A 22,538-nucleotide genomic window follows, 5' to 3' on the forward strand; every position below is an offset into this window, starting at 1 on the left:
TTCCTTTCCTCCCACCCTTTCTTCCTTCAGTGGGTTTTGTTTTGTCTTTTTTTTATTATTTTATTTATTTATTTGTTTCTATGCACTGGTAAGCCAACTCGTGCTCTGCCCCTGTTCGTCGGAGGAGAGGAGTATATATTATTTTTCTTAAGTGACGCTGACTATGTTCGAATATAATACCTGCTAATTAGATGGGAGGATTGTGTAGTGTAACATTTCATCCTCCCCAGGTATGTCGTTAAGTTAGGTGATTGATGCCTCCACCACCATGCCTCTGCCACTACCACCACCTCCACCACCACCACCACCGTGCACCACCACTAGCTACTCGTTCTTAACACCACCACCACCACCAACACCTGCCAACACCACCCCTAGCATTGTAAGCAGCTTCAGTCTTTCCCCACACTACCCACACTACCAATAACACTACCTTAGACATTTACTAACACCATCCCTCTCGTTATATACTATTATACACCACCAGTCTGTCCTACCACAACCACCACCACCACCACATCCATTGAACAACACCATCCCTAGCATTTGTAACCAGCACCAGTCTGTCCTCACACCACCACCACCACCAGTACCTCACTCAGCCACTTCCCAACACCACCGCAAGCATTCTAACCACCACCAGTCTACCCCCCCACGCCCCACCCTACCACCACCAGCCACTTGCATCCACCTCCCTTTGTCACTCTCAAGGGGACGCAAACGCCGTCACTTTTATAAATCCTTTAATATTTTGCCGTCCCAATTACCTCCTCTATGCTTTTTGTTTTTGTCTGTCTCGCCCTCAGACGCATATTTCCTCTTACTGTTCATATATCTTTGTAATTCCTTCATATTCTCTTCTCCTCTCATCTCCCTTGTGCTCCTCATTTCCCCTCTGGCCTTTCGCTCACACAAGTTTTCTATTTTATTATTTGTAAGTTATATTTTCTAATTCTTATATATTGCTTTGTTAACTTCATGTATATTTGTACTACTTTTTGGAGGTTGTGGTCTGTTAAACTTATGGGGCTCAGTCCTGATCTCCTTACTCTGAAATTGACATCAAGATTCTATGTTTTTTTTTACTATAAAATGGACATCAAAATACGTAGCAATGGGTTTATCTTGGATAAATTCAGATTCAGCAAAGACATAGTAAAGAATTGCACCAATAGAGTAGTGGATGAGTGGAACAGGTTTGGAAGTCATGCTGTGAATGCCAGTACGATAGATACATTCAAGGTTAGATAAGTTCATGGATAGTGAGGTTAGACGGGGTTAGGTTTACATGAGCTGCCTTGTACAGGCCAACCGGCCACTTGCAGACTCCTTATGTTCTTATCTATCTGCCTACCTTTTATTTTAACACCTGATCTGCCGTACCTTTGCTGATCAAGAAGAAACGTGTTTACCTTCCTTCTAGTGAGCTGGCTGCCCCTCCTCCTTCCCTCTTTCTTCTACTCCGTGTCCTCATCTCCCCTTTCCATGATGTTACCCCCAGCCATTTTCCCTCCCCTAGTGCTTCCCTCTCCTCATCCCTCCCCTCCCCTCCCCCCTTTCTTACCCTATCACATGTTCCTACCCTATACATACCCTACCCTCTTCCCTTTCCATCCTACTGACCACCATATTCCTCCTCTCTTCCCTTCCTTTCTCCCTACAGCTGCTTCAAGCCTTTACATACCCTCATCCCCTCCCCTCTACATCCTCCTGCCTCCCGTTCCCCTCCCCTTTCCATCCTGCTGCCCCCCTCTATTTATCCTCATTCTCCCTCCTGCCCTCCCCTCTCCCCTCCAATCTCGAGAGTACAGCACACGGCAGGTACGCGGCGGCAGCTCGGTTTCTCCTCCTCGGCGTCCCTATATTGAAGACTCTAATTAGGTAACTGAATCCGGCGGGGTAAATAATAAGATGGATGGCGCCGTCACATCGGGCCGGGTATGTGAGGAGATTAATGCAGAAACTAGATCCTTGGCAGCAGCATCCCCAGCCTTCCCCCCCTTTCCCTCTCTTCCCCCCTGGTCTATCCTCCCCACCGCTCTCCCCATCTCCAAATCCTCCTACCTTCCAATTGGTTCTTCCTTTCTGTTCTCTTTTTTTTCCCTTTCTTCTTAGGCCCCTTCTGTTGCTGTGACCTGCTCTTGTTATCGCCTCCCCCTTGTCTCCCTTCTCCCTCCTCATCCCAAAATTCTCCTTACTTCTTTCCTTCATCAGCGGGTTCTTTTTATTTTTTTCTATCCCCCTACTCTCCTTTTTCTTCGTCTTCTAACTCTCTACTGCTATCACCTCTCTTGTTCTTGTTCCTCTTTTTATTTCATGTTTTTTTTTATCTCGTTTCCTTGACCTTCTTCTGCCTCTTCCCTTCTCCACTATCCCTCTCTTTTCCCCTTCAGCTTATACCCTTCTCCACCTATCCTCTTCTTTTTACTGCTTTTCCCTCTCTTCCTCCTCTTCTGCTCGTCCCTTCCCCATCGCTGTCTTCTCCTCTCCTGGATGAGTCAGACGATCACGCAGATGAACCGTGATAACACCAGCTAACGGAGTGCCGCATCCACCTCGACCTGACAGCTGGTGTTAGGGAGCGAGGGAGAGAGGGAAGCCGTGAGCCTTTAATGTGCTGGGGATTATATAGGTGAGATTAGGTGTTACGGGAGGCGTCAGGGTCCGTTCTAGGGTATCAAGTGAGGCCTGAAGGTGTGAGGGAACGTCAGAGGTTGTTTTGGCCTTTTAAAGAGTTGATTTCTGGAACCTTAACGTAAGATTGAATGTATGATTATCCTGTAGTGGACTAGTAATGGGTGATGATTTTTTTTTCTTACAGCAAAGGAAGCAGCTCAAAGGCGATAATAAAATGAGAAAAAAAAAGCCCGCTAAACACTGATCCTATGTAAGAGAGTATAGAGGAGTGGCCAAAAGATGCTTTGTAGAATGCTGTAATTATGTGTCGTAGATGTAAGTTCTTGCATTCAAAAACCACGATCATTAATTTCCTTAAAAAGCATTCTTCCTTTGGGCATTTTCAATCATTTTTTTTCTTTTCCTTTTTTTTTGTTCCCTTGGGCGTTGAAGTAACAAGAGTGGGCACGATGTGTGTGTGTGTGTGTGTGTGTGTGTGTGTAAGCAGCAACTGTCGATCTACGTTGCATGACGTAGCTACAGAAGTTTAAGAAAAGACATTATTGGTTCACGATTTCCTTCCTATTCACAATGTCAAGAAGCAATATAAAGAAGTGTGTCTAGGAAAAGAAGAAAAAAAGAGAAAATGCCCGTCTATTGTCCAGCCATGACGCGGTAAAGTACCCAGAAAAATAAATAAATAAAGTCTAAGCTGTTCGTTCTCACCAAGTGTAAAGGCGTATTATGAAATGTGTGTTTATGCAAAAAGACGAAAAAGAAAAAAAAAAAACCAGCTATTGTCCATCGATGACGTTGAAAAGTACTTAAACGAATGATAATGTCTAGTCTGCGTGGGGTCAAGGCGTATTAACAAATGTATGTTTATGCAAAAAGATGAAAAAAGGAATATAAGAAAAGAGACGCTGGGCGCTATTGTGTACCCTTGATGTGGCATGCCAGAGTACGTGAAGGAGTTTCAAAAGGAATGTCTCGTTTTGGGGGTAACCTTAGCCGCCTCTTTGGGTCTTGTCTACAGAAGTCATTAGTGGGGAGAGAAGGGCGGGAGACAGGCTGATCGAACTGCTGTCCCTTGTATAACCACGCGGCCGAACACACACTACTGGTCTTGGCTCGGCTTGTCTCTGTGTCCGGGCTACTCGACTACTGGGTGTGGTTTTACTCGTGTCTGCTCTCTCCTGCACCCTCCCTACACCTTATTACTGTTACTGTTTTTAAACTTATCTTTTATCTATTTTACTTTTTATATTGTTTCTATTTACTCTCCACTTCAATATTCCCCCCTCTGCTCATTCTGTTCAACTTGTTCCATTTTTCCCTTTATATATTGTTTTTTATTTACTTTCGTCTTCTATATTACCCTTACTTATACTGTTCAACTAATCTTCCACTTATTTTACTTTATATATTGTTTTTGGTTTACTATTTTCCTCATCTGTATACTTCAGGAATACTGATTTTGCTATTCCTTATTTTGACTCAAATATCTCCTTTATCCTCTTATGAAGCACTGCTCTCCACTCTGTTTTATCGTACTATTAAAACTAGAAATATAATAGTACGTTTGAAACTGGAAAGTCACTTGTTGATATTTATTTTTCAAGACGCCATACGTTAGTTTCAAAGAGAAAACACACAGGCATAACTCACAACTCTAGATGAACACACAAATAACCAGCTATAGCTCCACTTACTGTATATCCATAAGAAAGGAGAACGAACGAACAACTCGAAAAGAAGGTTACACGTGTTACCATTACAAACACAAAGCCCCTTCCTCTTCCTCTCTCCTCTCCTCCATACCCATAACAATAAATTCAATGAAACCGTATATTCAGTGAACCAGAGTCATACAGGAGATATACAAACGCGGTAATGGTTTAAAAAGTTGTATATCTCGGCCGCTAAAGGGAACGAGAGCAAAATAAATAGCCGCCAGTACGGACACAAAGCCGAGGCCCCATAACAATAAATCCATTGAAACCGTATATTCAGAGGATCGGGTCATATAGAGAGCGACACGTGTGGTAATGGTTAAGGGTATCTGCGCTATTGTATCCCCTGCTCCACTTAGTATCTCGGGTGGACTGGGCTGCTATGGAGAGAGAGAGAGAGAGAGAGAGAGAGAGAGAGAGAGAGAGGTGGCAATGGCTGTAGAAGTTTATATTTTTACTTTCAGAGCAAGATCTTGACCTAATTTCGAGAGAGAGAGAGAGAGAGAGAGAGAGAGAGAGAGAGAGAGAGCACGCGTCCTTTTCACCTCCGTTACACACACGCACACACACACCTATCTATTAATTACCAGTGTAGTACCCGCGGCCAGGTAAGCGAGACTCGGTTGGAAGACTGTTATGGCGCACCGTTATGGCCCCGCCCCCCCTGAAGGCACGGTTTTGGCGGAGGAGGAAGAGGATGAAGAAAAAAAGAAGGAAGAAAAGAAAAAGAAAGGATGATAATAGTAACAATGATAATAATATGAAGAAGGAAGCTTACACGTATGCCTTCTCGTCTCCGAATAGATACCTTTTGTTTCAGAGAGAGAGAGAGAGAGAGAGCGGTATTAATTACGTGTGGCATCGGGCAGTAAGAGAGGGAGCCCCGCCTGGCTGCCTCGCGCGGCTGGCTGGCAGGCTGATGGGTGACCGGTCGCCCTGACAACGCACCTACAACCTCCTACCCCACCCATCTCTTCCACCACCAGCCCCTCACACCATACCACCACCACTCTACTGTACACGCCTCAAGGCAGCCGCGGAACTCAATGCTCCAGGAGTACAGAGGTCAGCCCCACATACACACACACACACACACACACACACACACACACACACGCACACTTAAGCCCGAATATAGGAAGGAAAAGCTTGTATTTCTAAGAGGGTAGGAAGGGAAATCTTGTAATACTGTCGAAAATCCCTTCTCTCTCTCTCTCTCTCTCTCTCTCTCTCTCTCTCTCTCTCTCTCTCTCTCTCTCTCACACACACACACACACACACACACACACACACACACACATTTAAGCCGGACTACAAGAGGAAGGAAAAGCCTAATATCTCTAAGAGGGACCAGCAGGGCCATAAATCATCCTCATCATCTTCATTACCAGATTCCTGTTACATTCTTATTACCATTAATATCCCACTTCTTATTCCGCCGCCCGCCATTATCACCAGGATCATTTTAATTATTATAATATTAGACCATTCATTAGTTTTAATTGTCTGCCAATTACCGGGCGGGAGTGTACACGTTCTTGTGTTAAATAATAATTCTTGCGGATTATTAAAGTGCAGCGCCGGGCAAAAACACGAAATTTTAATAAGGGGATGAAACGGGTTTAGCGGGACGGACGGACAGACAGGCAGGCAGATGGACAGACAGACAAAAAGACAGACAGACGGACGGACAAACACATACATAGACAGATGGAAAAACGGACAGATAGACAGACAGATATTACAGACATACAGACAGTCACGCAGATAGACTTGCATACGTACTGACACACACAGAGAGAGAGAGAGAGAGAGAGAGAGAGAGAGAGAGAGAGCAAGGGGGTTGACAGGCAGCCCGATACTTCTCCAATCAAACTATAGCCACCCGCCACCATCACCTCTGCCACCACCTCCTCCTCTTCCTCCTCCTCCTCTTCCTCCTCAGAGTGGGCGGGGATTGACTTAGCCTAACTTGGTAATTCCTGAAAATCTTGGGAAAATCAATACTTTTTACATCGATTAATATTTATCCTCACGTTCTTCCTTCTCCTTCATCTCCTCTCCCTCCCCCTCCTCTTCCTCTTCCTCCTCCTCCTCCTCCTCCTCCTCTTTACCCCACGCCACCTGTTGTTTGAGTCGACGAAAGCAATTATTTATCCTTTAGTGTTGCTGTGGATATATTGTTATTATTATTGTTATTATTATTGTTATTATTATTATTATTATTATTATTATTATTATTATTATTATTATTATTATTATTATTATTGTTATCATTATTATTATTATGATCATTATTATTTCAACTTCCTCTCCTCCACCTCCTCTTCCTCTTCTTTTTTCTCTTCTTCTTCTTCTTCTTCGTCTTCTTCTTTTTCTTCTTCTTCTCCTTATATGTTTCTTATTCTAATTAATTATCATCATATTCTATACTTCATCTTTTTCTTCTTTTTTATACCTTTCTTATTCAAATTATTTACCATCCTACCCTTACTTCTTCTTCCTCTTCATCCTCTTCTTTTTATCTCATTCTATTTATTTTTCTATCCTTACTATTCCTTTGTCATCACTATTTATGTCTATTGTCTTATTTATCAATACTAAACGCCTCACTCCTCGTCCTCCTCCTTCCTCTTCTTCATCTTCCTTATACCCTTTTCTCATTCTACTTACTCATCGCCCTCTCCATAGTAGCCTCCCTTTGTTATCACCATTATATTATGACTGCATTGCCTTGTTTATTTATCAGAATTAAACGCGCGCCACACTCAAGAGAGGCGTCGCCCACACTCTGCAACTCAAGCCTTTCCTTAAACTGACTGGTTGCCTTCACGCCTAAATAAGAAAAAAAATAACGAGAGAAAAAAAACTCGCACTCCCGCAAACACACACACACACACACACACACACACACATGCACGCACACTCATGAACACAGCAAGAAATATAAGTAAATAATGGGGATAAAAAGCGGCACACTCCTATTCTTTTCCGCAACTTGGCGTGGTAAAGCATTGAACGGCGCATATGATTATTATTACCGACTGCTCAAAGGCGCGTACAAAAAGGGCTTCTTGATTCACCAAATAGAGGAAGGAAGGAACGGGTGTGTGGGGGATTGGTGGGTGGGGGGGAAGTTGCTGAGGTGTGGGACCCTTCTGTGTGTGTGTGTGTGTGTGTGTGTGTGTGTGTGTGTTGATGGGGGCGTTTGATGAGAAGCCCAGCGAGTAACACAATGAAGCAATGCGAATGGCTGGGTGATGTAATGTTGGGGTGTTAAGGGAGGATAAGGAGGAGGAAGAAGAAGAAGAGGAGGAGGTGGTGATGGTGAAGGAAGATGAAGGAGAGGGAACAGTAATGCTTGAGAAGACGAAGATGAAAAGAAGGAGTGATGAAGAACAGCTTCTGGTCATGTTGAGGAAGCTAGATTGATGAATTAGTCTTTCTTGGAGTATAAGTTTATTTTTTGTGCTTGCTTGACTACTACTGTGTGTGTGTGTGTGTGTGTGTGTGTGTGTGTTCTTTCACCACAGACTTTCCTCTAATCTCGCCTTACTCTTCTCTCGTTCATATCTCCTTCTACTTCATACTTCCCTGCCTTCCTTCCTTCCTTCTTTCCTCTTCACCTCTCCCAGTTCCTCCTTCCATTCCTTTTTTTCCTCCTTTCCTCCTTATCCTACTAGTTCTCCACTCCTTGCATCACCTGAACTATCTCTTCCCTCTTGTTTGTTCTTTCTTTTCTTCCTCATCTCATTTCCTTTTTTCCATCCATCTGATCCCTTTCATCCTTCATCCCCTTTTTCCTTCCCTTAGACACCCCACTTCAATTCCAGTTTTTATTATATTTTCTTCATTTCCTCATTCCTCCATGTTAGTACTTTCCTATCCCTTATCTTCCTTTCGATTTCCTTCCCTTTCCTTGTTATTCCTCCTTTCTATTCTATTGTTTCCAGATTTTCTCTTTCTCTTTTTATTTGTTTTCCTCATTCCATCATATTCTTGCTTCCTTATCCCTTGTCTGCCTTCCTCTCCTCTTTATTTCCTTCTTCCCTTCCCTTCATTCCCTTTCCTTTCCATCCTTTCCCTCTCCTCCCCTCCTCCTACCCTTCCCTCCCGTTCCCTCCCTTCCCCCCTTCACCCGTGCCACCTCAACGCTCGTCCCTCAGCCAATAATTATCGCTTTGAGTATTTCTTTACGGGGCGAGGCGCGTCGTGACTCATCCTGTGTGTGTGTGTGTGTGTGTGTGTGTGTGTGAGGGGGGGGGGGGGGGTTAGCTTAGGTTAGGTGAGAAAAGATACAGTAAAGTTTAAGGAAGAGTTTGGAGAGGAGAAAGTAAGAGCAGAAAGACACTTGGTTTAAGGTGATCACATTATTGGAGAGGCAATAGAGCACCTTAGCCTTCTTTAAATTCTTTTCCCATACCTTTGTTTTTCTTTTTCTTCGCCTGTCTTGTTCTTGCTTCCCTAGTATTTTCTCCACTCTACTTTCTTCTCTTTTCACTTCTATTATGATTGTATCTTATCTGCTCCTCTTTTTCTTCTCTCTTCTCTTTTCTTCCTTCTTCTATCATTTCATTTTCTCCTTCCTCTGTTTTCTTCTTTTCTTTCCTCTTATTTTTTTGTTAACTGATCCTGTCTTCTCTGCTCCCTTTCCTTTTTCCTCTCCTCTTTCCTCTCCTCGCCTCCCCTCTCCTGTCCTCTTCTCCCTCCTCCGTCTTCTCCTCGCCTCCAGCACCGCCAGACTAACCATGATCAGGTCTGGGAGTGAGTGTCGTGCCCTCGTAAAGGTGTGCAGGCAAGTGGCGTCGAGACATTCCTGGCCGCTGCTAACATTATGCAGCAATGTGCTCGCCTTAGCCCCGCTTCTTTTTGCTCCTTCCCACGACACGGCAGGGGACCAGTATCGCCTTACCCAGACCCGGGAAACTTGTACAAACCATGACTTTGTGCAGCGTTCTATCTTGATATTCCTGTACAAACCGTGCATGACTTTTGGCAGTGTTCTAACTAGATTTTCTTTCTTGATCTGAAGCAGTTTGTGATTTCGGCAAATTTAACATCTTGTAGAATTTGTAGTTGTCTAGTTTGATTTAAAAATGAATATCACGTATACTAAAAAGATATAATAAAACATTTTAACTTGTTTAGCAAATTTGATATTATTTTGAAGTGTACCTGGCTTTGAGAAGTTAAACTCATCTCGGCAAACTCACCTTTCGGCAAATTTAACATCTTGTAGAATTTGTAGTTGTCTAGTTTGATTTAAAAATGAATACCCCGTACTAAAAAGATATAACAAAACATTTTAACTTGTTTACCAAATTTGATATTATTTTGAGAAGTTAAAATCACCTCGTATTTTTATAATTCTAACCTGTGATTTTCGTATCTGAAGTGGCAGGGGATACGACCAAGTTTAACAATATTTAAATATGTGATATCATGACAAGCAGGAAGGAAAATAAGTGTAAGGGAGACGTGGGTGTCAGGGGGCGAGTTTCATCCGGTCTTGCTTCGCTTCTCTGCTGTGCTTCTTCAGAGGAACTTGATATCCCGTTAGAAGCATCATCAGCAGCGAAAGTAGTCGGGATGATGTCTAATTTTACTCACATTTTTATTTATTTCTTCCTGGTTTTACGCGTGTATTTTCTCGATGCGTAAATAGAAGCATCAAGTCCATGGTTCCTTTCCTCTTACTTTTCCTCCTCTTCTTCGTCCTCTTTCCCCACCTTCTTACTTTTTTCCTTTTTCTCCTCTTATCCATTCCACCTTCTCCTGTCCTTCCATTCTCCTCCTCCTCCTCCTCCTCCTCCTCCTTTTCCTGTTCTTCATTTCCCCTCCTCTTCCAGCTCCTCCTCCTTCAGTCCTTCACTTCTCTGATTCTTCTCATCCTCTTCCTCCTCTTTTTCCTCCTGTCCTTCACTTCTTATTCTTCTCTTCCACCTCTTCCTGGCCTTCATTGCTCCTCCTCCTCCTCCTCCTTCTCCTCCTCCTTCTCCTCCTCCCGTCCTTCAGCAGTATGGGACGAGGGCGGGCGGCCACGTGCGGGGCGTCCCAGGTCTGCAGCCACGCATGAAATATCTGTTTGGCGTCTCTCCCGCGTCGAGGAGACTCAATACATCACTTTTATTGCCCCGAGTGTGTGTGTGTGTGTGTGTGTGTGTGTGTGTGTGTGTGTGTGTGTGTGTGTTTATATCGAGGGTAAAGAGATATGCTTAAACGGAAGAGAATTCGGTTTGTTGTGTGTGTGTGTGCTTGAGAGAGAGAGAGAGAGAGAGAGAGAGAGAGAGAGAGAGAGAGAGAGAGAGAGAGAGAGAGAGAGAGGAGGCTAAGGAAAATAAATAATGAGAGGAAGAGAGCAAAACAGAACGAAAATACATAAAGGAATAAAATACAAAAGGAGAGAGAGAGAGAGAGAGAGAGAGAGAGAGAGAGAGAGAGAGAGAGAGAGAGAGAGAGAGGGGGGGGGGGGGCGGTGCAGTCCTCCCAGTTATCCATCCCGGCTCGTCCTGATGACTCGCCACCAACAAGGAGACGTTTCCATATTCTCGTTTCCCTTATTTGTGCTAATGAATTTCTATCTCCTAGGCTTCTTTTTTTTCTTTCTTGCACCTGATGGACAGCGCAGTAGCAGGACGAGGAGGAGGAGGAGGAGGAGGAGGAGGAGGAGGAGGAGGAGGAGTTGATGTGCAGGAAGAAGGTGGGGGTGGAGTAGGATGGAAGGTGGAGGAGGAGGAGAAGGAGGGGATGATATGCAGGAAGGAGGTGAAGGTGGAGCAAGAATGGAAGGTGAAGGAGGAGGTGGAGCAACAATGGAAGGAGGAGGTGGAGGAGGAGGAGGAGGAGGAGGAATAAGTAGGTTTTGTCTTTCGATTTTTTTTTTATTATTTTTTTCTGCTTCTCTTAGGTGCTACTATTGCTGCTATGGTCCTTAATGTACTAGTAGTAGTAGTAGTAATAATAGCAATAGTAGTAGTAGTTCTTATTATTGTTTACCACCTTTTTTTCAGCCAAGGGAATCGAACGTGTACACTGCTGCCTGCTTGGGCCCGGCTATACAACCTGTCTAGCGAGCAGCCTTGTATATATTACGTCTGTATCTAAATTGTCTTGAGACGCTGAGGGGGGACAGGGAGGGATCTAAATGGTCTTGGCTGATGCATGTGGAGCTGGGGGAGTGCTTGTGTGTGTGTGTGTGAGAGAGAGAGAGAGAGAGAGAGAGAGAGAGAGAGAGAGAATGTTTGTGTGGTGTGCTGACATCCTATTCCTGATTCCGCGCGAATGTAGATAAGAGAGATAAGAGAAGGAGGCGAGATACTCTGCCGACTGGAAAGGTCAGAGCCTGCCCTCGCCTCACCCAAGAGAGACAGTCTGGTGTCCTGCCTTAGACAGGACACGTTGGAGTATAGTGTCTTGCTGTGGAGTTAATTGTAAGATACGGTGGGTAAGGATCAACCCGTGGAGTGCTATAGGAGCCGTGAGTTCTCTTGTTAAGCGTATGTATTAATCGCTAGTGGCTGCATCTGTGCCCAAAGCTGCAGACATGTTCTAATTGTAATGTAATTCTAGTAAGTTCTCGTTCTGGTTGTAATGTAATTCAGTTAATAGTCTTGATTAAGTGTAGCTTGACTTTGATGTGAATGATATGTTGACTTACAGGTTTGACCGCATGAATAGAAATGTGAGTTCGACGCAGTGGTCTCAGTCATCTTGTTACTACAGCCATAAGCTCTTGTCATCGCGTTTACCACCACCACTACCAAAACACCACCACCAACATTATTATTTTCATACTTCTTTTCACTCTTATATTGCTAACCACCACAACCACCACCAAAACCCAAAGCACTAACACTTATTATCGTTCATCACTAACATTAATTTCCTTCTTCTTTTCATTCACATTCTTCTAACCACCACCGAAACCCAAAGCACTAACACTTCTTATCGTTCTTCTACAGGTTTGTGGCGTTCATTCATCGACAGGGAACGTGCTGGGAGTGTGGCGGGAAGGAGGAGGAGTAGGAGGAGGAGGAGGTTCATCTGCGACGTGGCGAAGTGTAAGTACTGATTCCTCTCTGTATAATTTAGAAGCGAGTCGCAGCGCCGTGTGTGGTAGCGACAGGCGGGCGTTACGTACAGCGTCTTGTGGCCGGGCGCTGTGTGTGGCTCTTACAGGTATTCATTCACGCAGGCAGGTGTTATGCATAGTCTTGAGGCCCTGCGCTGTGTGTGTCCCGCGTATTGGCATTCAGAGGTTCGGGCAGGCAAGCAGGCAGGCACTCGTTAGCATATTCCTGTGGCCTCGCGCGCCGCTGTGTGTGGTACTCTTATAGGTTGGAGGCGTGTGTCGTTGGCGGCGCGGTAAGTCCTCCAGTGCAATTATTATCTTGCCTTACTTTACGAGGGTTTAATGTGCGGGTTTTAGCTTTGGTCGTGTCGGCGCGGCGAGCTCGTTGGTGTAGAGGGACGACTTGTCTTAATGAGTAGCCCGAGGAGGAGGAGGAGAAGGAGGAGGATAGAGCGGGGTATGGATGTTTTTTTTTTTTTTTGTGTGTGTGTGTGTATGTGTTCTTCTTTCTTGCATTACCTTATTATCTCTTCCATTCCTAATATTCCAATAACTCCAATAACTTCTAACTGTTTCTCTCACTTGCTTTTTATCCTCCTTTTTTTATCTACTCCTATTTCTCTACTTCGTCCACCTTAAATTTCACTAAGACAGAGGTGCAGTGTTTGAATGGCCGTTTGATGTCGTTTCACTCGTGTAGAAGACAAACCACCAAGTAACGACCATGATCTAATGTAGTCTTGAACATAATAAAACGGTAACACTGCCAAGCCCTTATAAAGCCTTGCCTCTTGAACTAAAAAAGAAGGAGCGAATTATCAGGAAGAAGAAAGAGTTAACGTTGCCAAGTTTCGCCGTAACAGCCTTATCTTTCCACACTTTAAGAGCATGAAAATTAAATAGGGGAGAGGAAAGAAAGCAGAAGATAAGTTGGGGGAGAAGCGCTTCCTTCATATACCAATCTTGAAACGTTGGAAAAAATAGGAAAAAAACACAGAAAGGAAAGGAGACAAAAAGGCACAAGTAATGAAAAGGTTGGAAGGTCTTCTCTCCCAGACCTCACTCATTCATCTACCAGTCTTGAAACGTTGGTAAAAAAAAAGTAGGAAGATAACATAAAAGAGAGGAGAAGAAAAAAGACAAAAAACAAGTGACGGAAAGCTTGTATGTAACGTTCTGCCTCCCACACCTCACTCATTGAAAAAAAAAATAACAGTCTGAAAACGTTGAGAGAAAAAAATAGATAAAATTAGAAAGGAGAGAAAAAAAAGAAAACAGGTGATTAATTTTGAAACGCTGGAAAAAATAGAAAAAAGATAGAAAAGAAGGGAGAGAAAAAAATAAAAGGGAGAGAAAAAAATAGAAAAAGCAAGTAAGGTTCTCCCTCCCACACCTCGCTCATTCATACACCACTTGGGACCCCGGCATTTTCTGAGCCTTTCGCGGCCATCCCTCACCACCACACCCACTTATCCACTTATACACCCACCACCACCACCAGGCACTCACTCCCTTCCTATTCTTTTATTTTTATTTTTTTTTGCACCTGCTCACCCTTCTCGCGCGCCCTAGGCATTACCTTTTACGTGTCAATGCGCGGCCACACTGAAAGAAAGCCAGCGAGGTACAAATGGGCGAGGAATGGACGTCGCTTTGGTCGGTATTCTCAGAGGCTTCCACTCAGCACATCAGCTATTTTCAAAGGCCGAAAATAAGGTCAATCGCGTTCTAATATGTGTTTTTGTAGGTTCGTGGCACAGAGGAGTGATTAAACTACCACAAGGGTCATAAAGCTATCCCTGGAAATGCCCCAAACTCCTATGAAAGCCTTGTCAAATATGCGTGCTTGGGCGCCGAATGTTTACGAGTAATAAGGCGGTCCTTTGAACCACTCCCAAGTCTGTAAAACGAGGCAAGAAAGATGTCAGTGTTTGGTCTGCAGATGAACGGGAATGCTTTGGTTAAGAGTTCAGAGGTTAAGAAAGTGCTCCGGCTAACAGAGAGAGAATAGCATGAACAAATCTTAAGGGACAGTTCCAGAGTCTATCAGTGCTTTTGTGAGTGGACCATAACTGTTTGTATTGGCTTTTTAAGAGGGATTAACGGACCTTTTACTGTTTACGCTGGACTCCATAGATTAAGAGAGAAAAATGTCGTCATGGAAAGGCTTAAATCCACTTGTCAGCGTGCATAATGTCCCTTTAACTCATAGGGTATTGTTTTTGCCTCTCCTTTTTGTTCATATTCGTCTCCTTTCTCTGCTGTCAAACGTTTGGTCTTCTACTGAAACTGATGAACGGGAATGCTTCGGTTAAGAGTAAAATGTCACCGCGGAAAGGCTTAAAATTTGACCCCTTGTCATTGTGGAAAAACTCCCTGTTAATTCATATGGTATTGTTTTTATCCTCCTGTTTTTTTCCTCTACTCCTTATTTTCCTGCCACTGTTTCAAGCCATGTCAATGTGCAGAAGATCCCTGTTAACTCCTTTAGTATTGTTTTAGCTCCCCCGTTCTTTCATTATTCTTACTTTAGTGTTACTGTCTTATTTTCCACATCCATATCTGCTCGTCCATGGGTCTGTTTGGGTCTACATCACTTTTTATTTGCCCTTGATGCCCTTTTATGGATCTCAATAGTACTACAAATAATGATAATAATAATAAAGTGAGGGACGAAAGACCAGCAGTTAGGTCTAGACGGACGCTTCCTTTTGGCTGATGGACTGGCAAGGCCGCTTTGTTAGGGCCACTGAGCCACGCCATTGGTCGTTAAAATACATGCACGGATACGCAGATCAGTCGCCAAATAAGTACACACACATACATAAAGCGATACGTACATATACACACACGTACGAAGACGCAAACCCATATATAGGTATCTAATTTATTTTTCATCGTTACTTGTATGTAGCAGCTGCAATAGTTGTCCTTCCTGCAGTAGGTACACACACACACACACACACACACACACACACACACACGCACACACACACACATACACGCACGGGCACACACGTAAATTCCTGCTTGGCCAAAAATATTCTCATCCAGTAAACACACACACACACACACACACACACACACACAGGTATCCTCCTTATTTATTCTCAACGCACCTGGCCTTCCCGCTCCTCTCATTACCTCGCGCCCCCTCGCCTCCACCGCTCACGGAATCCACTTTTTGCGCCGACATGATGCGCCGAGCGTGGAATTAATGGGCTGCGAATGTTGATAAGATTCAGATACTCGAGTCTAGCTGGAAGGGAGGGAGAGAGAGAGAGGGGAGGAGGGAGGGAGAGAAGGAGAGAGGGTGGGAGGGATCTTGGCTTCACCTGCGGTTCCTCCCACCTTGATTAATGACGGTGGAAAATCCATTATGAATTTTGGAGTGATGAGAGAGAGAGAGAGAGAGAGAGAGAGAGAGAGAGAGAGAGAGAGAGAGACAAAACAAGGAGATACACACACACACACACACACACACACACACACACACACACACACACACACACACACCTAAGCAGACAGCCAGACAGACTTAAAGAGTTTGAGATAAAAGATACGGAAGGCAATAAGTCAAACAGGCGCATCGACAAGCGGATACGTATTTGAACTGAAGGTGATTTATGGTAAAAGCTAAAAATATAGATGTATGAAGGCTACGTTGGGTCTGTGTTATATTATTAAGCTAGGTTAGTTTGTGGTCATTGTTATTATTATTGTTGTTGTTTTTATTGACAGTCATGAAAGGGCACCAAGGGAAAAGAAATAAGACAGAGCATAGCAGACTCCCGTCGATAAGTAGGTAAAGATATATATAAAAAAAAATAATTAAAGACAGTCAAATAAGGAGAAAAATTAAAAGAGGAAAAAAAAAAGTGACATTAAGAATCCCTAGTGAGTTAACAGGTGGGTACTGAGTTTTGCATTGTTTAATATATCAGTGTCAATGTTAGTTTAGATCAGGTCAGGTTAGGTTAAGTCATTTAGATCAGGTTGTGTTTTATTATGTCAAGTTTGGTTCAGGTATATCAGGAAAGATTGTGTTTGTTTAGGTTTTATTATACAAGGTCAGGTAAGGTTAGGTTAGGGTGGGTCTGGATGGGTTCTGCTAAGTTTGGTAAGGGTAGGTCTGGTTATATTAGGCAAGACTGTCACTGTTTTGGCTTTGTAATATTTTGCTATATCAGGTAATGTTTGGTTAGGTTGGGTAAGGTAAGGCTTGGAGGTCAGGTTAGATAAGAATATGTTACTTCAGGTCAGGTTTGCCTATGTTAAGTTTGGTTAGGTTAGGTTTGGTTATATTAGGCAAGACTGTCATAATATTTTGCTCGATCAGGTTTGGTTAGGTTGGGTAAGGTAAGGTTGGAGGTCAGGTTAGATAAGAATATGTCACTTCAGATCAGGTTTGCCTATGTTAAGTTTGGTTAGGTTAGCTTTGGTTATATTAGGCAAGACTCATTGTTTGGGCTTGGTAATGTTTTGCTCGGTCAGGTAAGGTTAGGTTGCGTAAGGTAAGGCCAGCAGGAAAGGAAAGCTCTTCATGTAGCAGCCAAGGAAGAGAAAAGGAGAGGGAGGAAGAGAAAAAGGAAGTGAAGCTATATATGGACAACGTGCCAAGTTATCTCGAGAGGCGTTGCTTGCAGACATAATTCTCTCTCTCTCTCTCTCTCTCTCTCTCTCTCTCTCTCTCTCTCTCTCTCTCTCTCTCTCTCTCTCTCTCTCGTGCGCGCGCGTTTCATGTCGAAGCCTTCAAGATATTAATTATAAACTTACATGCCTGTTATCTTTTTTGTTGATGTTTACAAGCAACAAGTGGGAGAAGGAAAGGCAAGGTGTGTGTGTGTGTGTGTGTGTGTGTGTGTGTGTGTGTGTGTGTGTGTGTGTGTGTGTGTGTACGCAATTTACTAGGGAGCCATTAGATAAGACGGAGAGAGAGAGAGAGAGAGAGAGAGAGAGAGAGAGAGAGAGAGCGTAGGAAACAAGCACAGATAAACAGACTTGAAGAGGAAGGAATGAAAGAGGAAAAGATTAACTCGCTCTGTAAATAAGATCCAATAGTGACTGGCAGCCTGTACACACACACACACACACACACACACACACACACACACTTAAAGGTTGTCGGGAAGAAATGAACTGCTGAGGAATTTGCTGTGCTGTTGTCGAAGTGAGAAAGGGAATGCATCTGAGGCAACCGTGTGGAGGAGGGCAAGAGGATGTATAAACGAAGAGAATGGAGTTGAAGGAAGGTTTGGCTGAAGAGAGGGCTTATTATGGTAGGGAAGGATTGAAAAGGGCAGGATTGTTATATGGATAGAGAAAGGGGAGTGCAGGGAAGGGAAGGAAGGGGTGGTTTATTATATAGACAAGAAAATAATAAAAATGTACGTTTCTGTCATCTGGAGAAGGGAGAGTGGAGGGAGAGGATACAGTGACTTGTTATGGTAGGCAAGGAAAGGAAGGAAAAGGCAGGATCCTGTGATATGATAAGTGAGAGTGGAGGGAAGGAGGGAGAGAGGACTTATTAGGCAAGTAACGGAAGAGAAGGCAGGATTCTTTGATATGGAAAAGGAAAAGTGTAAGGAAGGGAAGGGAGGGGTTGGGGGCTTCATAAGGTAGGCAAGTAACGGAAGGAAAGGGCAGGATTCTGTGACATGTAGAAGGGAAAGTACAGGGAAGGGAAGCGGTGACTTATTAGGTAATCAAGGAAAAGCCAGGACTCGGTGATATGGAAAAGGGAGAGTGGAAGGAAGGGAGGATAGGGAGGGCTCACTAGTTAGGCAAGAGAAGGAGGAAAGTCAATATTCTATGAAAGGGAGAAGGCAGAGCGGAAGGAAAATAGAGTAAGGGCATTGAATTAAGATAAACGGGGCATAGAATTAGGATTAGAATTTATGACAAAGTAATAAATAAATAAAGGAGAGGGGAGAAGGCAGGGGGAGATACGGGAAGCATACAAGAAGGATAGAAGTAAAGGAAATGAAGGAAGAAAGGCGAGAAGGCAGGGAAGCAAGGGAGGAGGTGATGGGTGAGAAATGGGTTATCTAATGAGGAGTAATGGGAGCGAATTGAGTGGTCAGCCAGGGGAAGGAAGAAGATGGAGGGAAATGAGTTAATTAAGAGCTCATTGAAGAGGGAGAGGAGCCAAAGGAGGGGGTGATGGAAGTGAATTGAGTGGTTCTTGGGAAGGGAATAGAGGAAGCCAAGGGCGTACGTAGATTGAGTGGTCAAGAGAGGGAGAGGAGAGGGAGGGAAGGGGGATGGTCGTCGGGGTAGTGGTGGTGACGGTCCTCAATTACTGCCTCGTCATCGTCCTCGTCACCATGATGGATCTGCGGCCGAGTAATTATCGAGAGTGGAGGAGAGAAAGAGAGGGAGTGGTGGGAGTGGGAAGATGGAGTGGAAAGGGGTAGGAAGGGGGGATGATGTAAGTAAGGTTGTGGAGTGAATCGCGGTTGTTGGAGGTTGTTTTTGATGGTGGTGGTGGTGGTGATAGAAGGATTAAAGGTATTAGTAATGGTAGTAATGGTGGGGGAGGGAGTGTATACATGAGTGAGTATGAGTCGTTTCTGGTAATAGTGGAGTAAGTGGTGATCATATTAGGAGGAGAATGACGGAGTAGTAGAGGAAGTGGATCATATATGAGGAGTGGAGTGATGGATGGTGGAGGGTGGTGGAGGGGTTGCGTGGGGTGGGTGTGGAGGGGACATAGAGTTGAGTGGTGTTGGAGGATGCAAGGAAGAGGGGAATGGGTCTTAGCAGTAGTGGTAGTACAGGGAGAGGTAAGTCGAATGTGGTAATGGATTGGTGAGGGTGGGTAGTGGTGTGGGGTAAGGAAGGAGTGGTGGTGGTGGTGGTGGTTGTGGTGATAAAAGACTTGGGTGGGTAAATCGAAATATTGCTAAGTTTTTGCACGTTTCTAAGTTCATTGAGAAGTTTTCTGAGATAATTTCATTGATTTATACTGCTTCTTCAATATTCTTTACTATTTCCTCATGTATACCATTTCTTTTTTTTTTTGTTCATTTTCATCGTTTCTTAATCTTCCACCCCTTCACCTATTTCCTCATGTACATATTTTTTTTCCATTTTTCATATTTACCTAATTTTTTAACCCTCCACCTCTTCAACTATTTCTTCATATACCTTTTCATTTTCGCTTTTCCCCGTTTCTTAATTTTCCACCCCTTTAACTATTTCCTCATCCCCATATTCTTTTCCATTTATCATATTTACTTCATCTCTTAATCCTTCACCTCTTCAACTATTTCCTAATGCACCTTTTCATTTTCGCTTTTCCTCGTTTCTTAATTTTCCACCCCTTTAACTATTTCCTCATCCCCATATTCTTTTCCATTTATCATATTTACTTCATCTCTTAATCCTTCACCTCTTCAACTATTTCCTTATGCACCTTTTCTTTTTCAGTTTTCCTCGTTTCTTAATTTTCCACCCCTTTAACTATTTCCTCATCCCCATATTCTTTTCCATTTATCATATTTACTTCATCTCTTAATCCTTCACCTCTTCAACTATTTCCTAATGCACCTTTTCTTTTTCAGTTTTCCTCGTTTCTTAATTTTACAGCCCCTCAGCACCACACCCTTCCTCATCTGCCCTTATCTGTTTTGACATCACCGTAACATCCCGCCTCTCAGCCCGCCGCCGCCACCATCATTACCACTACCAACCCACTACCACCCGCCCGCCCACTGTCACCACAATTACCGCTCCTCACCGCCCACCACCACCACGAGCGCCTCACCCACCATACACCCGCCTTATATCCCCCCATAATGCCTCTCAGCCCATCACCGCCATTACCACACGCCGCCAACCCGCCATACCGCCGCCCGGCCCACTGTCACAACGCGTTACTGGCCCCCCTCCACACCACTCACTAGTAATGCTTCTGCTGTTGCTACTCCTACTACTTCTACTACTACTACTACTACTACTACTGCACTTCTTTCAATCTCGATGTCTATCCAGCAAGTGAGGAGGAGCAATTCATATTGGAAATATAGAGGAGCGGGAGAGGCACAGAGGAAGAAAAGAATGAGGAAAAATGAAGTTAAGTCGGGAAGGAAGAGATGAAGTGTAAAAAGTTGCAAGGGAGGAAGGAAGTGGTTAGCACGAGAAAGATCAGGAGTAGGAGGAAGGAAGAAGGAAAGAGGGAAGGATATGAGAGCAAGGGTAGAACAAAGGTACGTAGTAGGAAACGAGCGAAGGAAGTAAATAAGATGAGGAAAGAAGGAAGAGGAGGAGAGAGGCGCGAAGAGAAGTGACAAACAGAAGTGTGAGACCAAGACGGGGGTGATATCAGTGGTTAACGCTCGCCAGTGTCAACGCGTGATGTGTGGACAGTCAAGTGTTGCTGACGGGCTGACAACACCACGAAGAGACAGACGACAGGGAGCGCGGCGTTGAAAAGCGATCACTGGCCTTGCTCTGCCTTCCCTGCCTTTCGGGGGTGTGAAGGCTGATGCTGCCGGGAACGATTTACGAGCAGAGTGTTGCAGACGAAAATTTATTGATGTCAGGAAGGAGTTTGTATTGTATCGTTTAAAAGTTGTACTAAAAGCGATCACTGGCCTTGCTTTTTGCTCTCTTTGCCAGGGTGATGCTGCCGAGGACGATTGAAGAGTAGAATGTTGTATAGACGAAGATTCATTGATGTCAGGATGGAGTTTGTATTGTATCATTTAAAAGCTGTACTAAACACGAACATTATTGGCTCTGCTCTCTGCTTTTCCTGGCTCTTAGTGGAAGGGTGACGCTGCTGAAGACGATTTAAGAAAAGAGTGTCGTAGGCAAAGATATATTGAGGTCAGGAAAGTATGTACTGTTTAAAAGTTGTACTAAAAACGAGCATCGGCCTTCTTGCTTTCTGCTTTCCCTGGGTCTCTTAGTGGGAGGGTGACGCTGCTGAAGACGATTTAAGAGAAGGGTGTTGTAGGCAAAGATCCATTGATGTCAGGAAAGTATGTATTGTATTGTACTAAAAACAAGCATGGGCCTTCTTGCTTTCTGTTTTCCCTGGGTCTCGTAGCGGAAGGGTGACGCTCCTGAAGACGATTTAAGAGTAGAATGTTGTAGGCAAAGATATATTGAGGTCAGAAAAGTTTGTACTGTACCGTTTAAAAGTTGGACTGAGAAAGCGATCACTGGCCTTGCTTTCTGCTTGCATGCTTACGACAATTTAAGAGCAGAATGTTTAAGGCGAAGATATATTAATGTCAGGACGGAGTTTGTATTCCATCGGTTAAAAGTTTGACTGAAAAAGCGTCTTGGCCTTGCTCTCTGTTTGCCTCCTCTGCTTAGGACGATTTACAAGTGGACTATAAGAGCATAATATTTTATACGAAAATATATTGATGTAAGGAAAGACTGTTGTATTGCTTAGTGTGGTGTTGAAAGAGATCACTGGACCCCTGCCTACCCACCCCCTCTTGCTATCTCCCGCTGTTCACTGTCAAGGTCAACCCGACTCACCCACTACCTGTGCTCCACTTCGATTCTCACCACTTCACCCGCCCCCTTCATCTTCTTTCATCCCTACCGCTCCACTCGCCCCCTCCATCTCTTCTTCCATCTCCATAATGGTTTTTACTACATTTAAGGAAGAAATAAAACATTCGGGAGGCCGTAAAATTCTTACAAATCGTGGAACAATGTAGCAGTGAATGGCAACCCCCCCCCCCCCCCCTCTCTTTCTCTCTCTCTCCCTCTCTCTCTCAGGATGCAGGAATATTTTGTGAACTTGCGACGAGACGAGTGTAAGAAAAATAGAATTGGATCAGAACATACTTGACGTCTTCACGGGACTTGACCTCGGCGTAGCAAGCATAATATTTACTCTGGCGTAGTTTCTTGGTTCGCCTGACACATACGAAAAATAATACTATAAGGAACAACACATCACCGGTTCACGGGGATAAACTTCACTTGTTGAATGTACTTACTTGTGACATATAGAAAACCGTTGAATGAATTTAGGAGATGAAATAGAAGAAAAGTATTAGTAGTAGTAGTAGGAGTAGTAGTAGTAGTAGTAGTGTAGTAGGGTATTCAGGATGAGGAGGAGAAGAAGAAGGAGGAGAAAGAGGAGAAGA

At 43.9% G+C, this 22,538-nt stretch overlaps 1 long non-coding RNA gene across 1 annotated transcript in view; it reads left to right on the forward strand.

The window, feature by feature from the left end:
• LOC127004249 (uncharacterized) overlaps positions 1 to 22,538 on the forward strand; it is a 79,526-nt gene that overhangs the window by 17,850 nt on the left and 39,138 nt on the right. Inside the window, exon 2 of the long non-coding RNA XR_007757714.1 lies at positions 12,311 to 12,409. This is a non-coding gene — a long non-coding RNA (uncharacterized LOC127004249). The remainder of the gene's footprint in view (positions 1 to 12,310; positions 12,410 to 22,538) is intronic.

Source organism: Eriocheir sinensis, chromosome 27, assembly GCF_024679095.1.
Source record: "Eriocheir sinensis breed Jianghai 21 chromosome 27, ASM2467909v1, whole genome shotgun sequence".
NCBI lineage: Eukaryota > Metazoa > Arthropoda > Malacostraca > Decapoda > Varunidae > Eriocheir > Eriocheir sinensis.